At 47.2% G+C, this 3,297-nt stretch overlaps 1 non-coding gene across 1 annotated transcript; it reads left to right on the top strand.

Annotated features, from left to right (window-relative positions):
• The first annotated feature begins 2,568 nt into the window (after window positions 1-2,568).
• Window positions 2,569-2,643, top strand: Trnat-ugu (transfer RNA threonine (anticodon UGU)). Its single transcript has one exon. It is a non-coding gene; the product is annotated as a tRNA-Thr (tRNA).
• Window positions 2,644-3,297: the final 654 nt, after the last annotated feature.

Below are 3,297 nucleotides of genomic sequence, written 5' to 3'. Positions count from 1 at the left end.
TCAGAAGTTAAGTCCCATAGTGCTCAGAGCCATTTGAACCATTTTTGGTCATCACCATGAGGGCCTCCAATCTGTTCAGTTCCGCCTTAACTGGATCCCACAGGACGTGCGGAATTGAGCAGGCCCGCGAGACGTGAGGCACAAACCCCAGGTTTAAATGAATTTTTACAGCCTTGTCCACAGTCTGTCCTAACCCAGAAGTAAACAGATCCAAATATGAGGCAGTTCAAATGGTTCAAACGGCTCTGAGCACTATGGGACCTAACTTCTAAGGTCATCAGTCCCCTAGAACTTAGAACTACTTAAACCTAACTAACCTAAGAACACCACACACACCCATGCCCGAGGCAGGATTCGAACCTGCGACCGTAGAGGTCGCACGGTTCCAGACTGTAGCGCCTAGAACCGCTCGGCCACCCCGGCCGGCTGTGAGGCAGTCAAGTCGTCAATGCCACTGATGACCTTAGCAGTTAAGCCCCATAAGATTCCACACACATTTCATTTTTTTTTATTACGTCGTTAAGGTATACAAGAGCTTGAGTTTGTCACTGAATCACTGTGGGAACGAAACACACGTTCTGCAAAATGGAAAACACAAAGTGTTTGATTGTATCTAACGTAAAGATATTTTCCGCATTTCCAGAGGTAACAACCAAAATTAAAACCTTCCTTGAAACGTTTTTATAGCAATCTTCTGTAGCAAAAACACCTTTCATGTATATTTCATGGCCGCCATACATCACCGATGAGAAGGCTGTAGAGGAGGAGAACCCAACGCAACAGAGGTAGCACTATTCATAAGAGAAGAGCATGCACCAATATTGACCCGTAGCAGGATGAGTCAACGTTTCAATGGAGTGTACCACCTCAGTAGGGGAACTGTGACGAGATTCCATGAACGACGAGACGGGAGAACGACAATTTGCATTGTACCCATGGCTCCGGACGTCGGTCGACCGACACACACTAGAAATGTGACCCCTAATGCTATACGAAAAGCAAGTAGTTGATCGATGTGGGCAGAGGGAGAGAAGCGGTCAGTGGAGATACTGAGAACAAGAAGGTAGGCGACGCAGAGTGGAATTCCGTCGAGATGGAGAACCCGGAAAAAGATTCTGAAATTGAGTTATAAGGGAGGGATCGTTCAGAGACACTTGAAGTGTCATGCCCTGTTCGCATGCTCCTATTCCATTGCGCTGACGCGCCACATGTTTACCGAGCGGCCGACACGAGCCCGTGATTTCCTGTTGCGCCGATAGGAGGTGTTTACCGTCGCACCGTTGATGATGGCAGGCAGTACGGAGTGGCTATTGGTTTCCTGTGTGAATTCGAAAGCATGAGCAGTATTAAGTACTTCGTCTAAGGACGGATCCACATGCTGTAAAGACTATGAGCGGACTTTCTTGTCAGGCGAGTGTTGGATCCCCGAATCAAGGAACCGGGATTGGCGATATAATTCTTCGGAGCACACACAAGCACAATGGCGACTAAGATCCCGAAGGTCAGTGACCCAGTCTTTGTAGGTTTCCAACGGTTGTATACAACGTTAGTAAGAATTCAGCCGAGCAAATGTCACAAGGGACTGACACTCATAATGATCCGGCAGCAGATTACGAAGTTCAGCAAAGGACAAACTATCAGAATGTTTTGTGGGGGACGATTGTGGAGTAGTCCCAACACACTATGCAAAGACCAAAGAAGAAAAAAAATAACTTACCGATCTGAGCCGGTCATCTTGTAAGCAGTGAAGCGATGGTGGCCGTCCACAAACGCACCAAATGGTGGAACTGCCGAAGTCGTCTCGCTCATGACAGACAACGCCGTTATTTGTTGCTGCAGTAAATCCAACTGCTTTGCTGTTGTTCCAGTAATTCCCATTCGAGAAGTCACTGTTCCTGATGTTGTTGGTGCGCTGGCTTCATAAATTCCGCATCCATGTTGTCGAATATTTTAATGTACTGAGAGTTCGAAAATACTTGTCACCACTGTATAAATCTGCACTTATGAGAACAATTTATTTGGTTTATTACACTAACACAGTCGAAACACACAGTACTGACAACAGTGTATAACGAAATGATAGTTAAATCGAGACCCTAAACTGTCGACAGACGTTGATATATATCAACGGGGACAGTTGAAAATGTGTGCCCCGACCGGGACTCGAACCCGGGATCTCCTGCTTACATGGCAGAAGCTCTACCCATCTGAGTCACCGAGGGCACAGAGGATAGTGCGACTGCAGGGATTTATCGCTTGCACGCTCCTCGTGAGATCCACATTCCCAACTTAATGTCCACACTCTACATTCGTAGTGCCCCTGCCTATTACACTCATTACTCGCGGCAGACAATCTTACCGAGTCCCGTAAGAGTTCAGGCAATGCGTATGCATCCAGCACAGAAAAAGAAGGTCATTTGCCGGTTAGCCTTAACTATATGAAGATGGTATCTGTTCCTTCGGACATATCCACACACTATGAATGTAGAGTGTGGACGTTAAGTTGGGAATGTGGGTCTTACGGGGAGCGTGCAAAGGATAAATCGCTGCAGTCGCACTATCCTCTGCGCCCTCGGTGGCTCAGATGGATAAAGCGTCTGCCGTGTAAGCAGGAGATCCCGGGTTCGAGCCCCGGTCGGGGCACACATTTTCAACTGTCCCCGTTGATGTATATCAAAGCCTGTCGACAGCTTAGAGTCTTGATTTAATTATCATTTCGTTCTAAGAGAGCTGTATGGTCACCGATAGTACCTGTTCTTTCGGACATGTCCGAAAGAACAGATACCATCTTCATACAACAATGTATAAGTTTGATGTCACACAAACCAAAGATAGCTGGCCAATGATAATGTCCATACCAAGTCTGAGATTAAACTTAAGGTCGCCAAGAAATAGTGGACATTACAGTGACCATTCCACCAAGCGAGCACAAAAGGGAATGAATCCTCTGCGTGGCAGGCGCATGGTTATAGCCGATCGGAGTTCGTGGGGTCCCGTCAGGTGATGCCACGTGAGCTCTGGGGGCATGGTCTCTTCCCAGAGTACTTCATGTGGAGACAGCTTGCAGACTGTGGCGCCACCGATGGTGCGGGATGGAGGTAGGGATCGATCTCCGACAGCCGTGACAGCTCCTTATCGCTGTCAGTGTCTGTTACTACACAGTGTTTTTGTTGTCTCCATAGTTTCGTCCACCCCTGTAACATTAACCTAAATACGATTTTTTGGTATGGACAGCTGCAGTAAAACTTAACCTAGTGAGCAGATGGTATATACGATAGACACAAAGTGTGCCTTCTA

This window comes from Schistocerca cancellata, chromosome 4 (assembly GCF_023864275.1).
Source record: "Schistocerca cancellata isolate TAMUIC-IGC-003103 chromosome 4, iqSchCanc2.1, whole genome shotgun sequence".
Lineage (NCBI taxonomy): Eukaryota > Metazoa > Arthropoda > Insecta > Orthoptera > Acrididae > Schistocerca > Schistocerca cancellata.
Note: the sequence above shows the minus strand (reverse complement) of the source record. Positions and strands in the feature narration are given on the sequence as shown.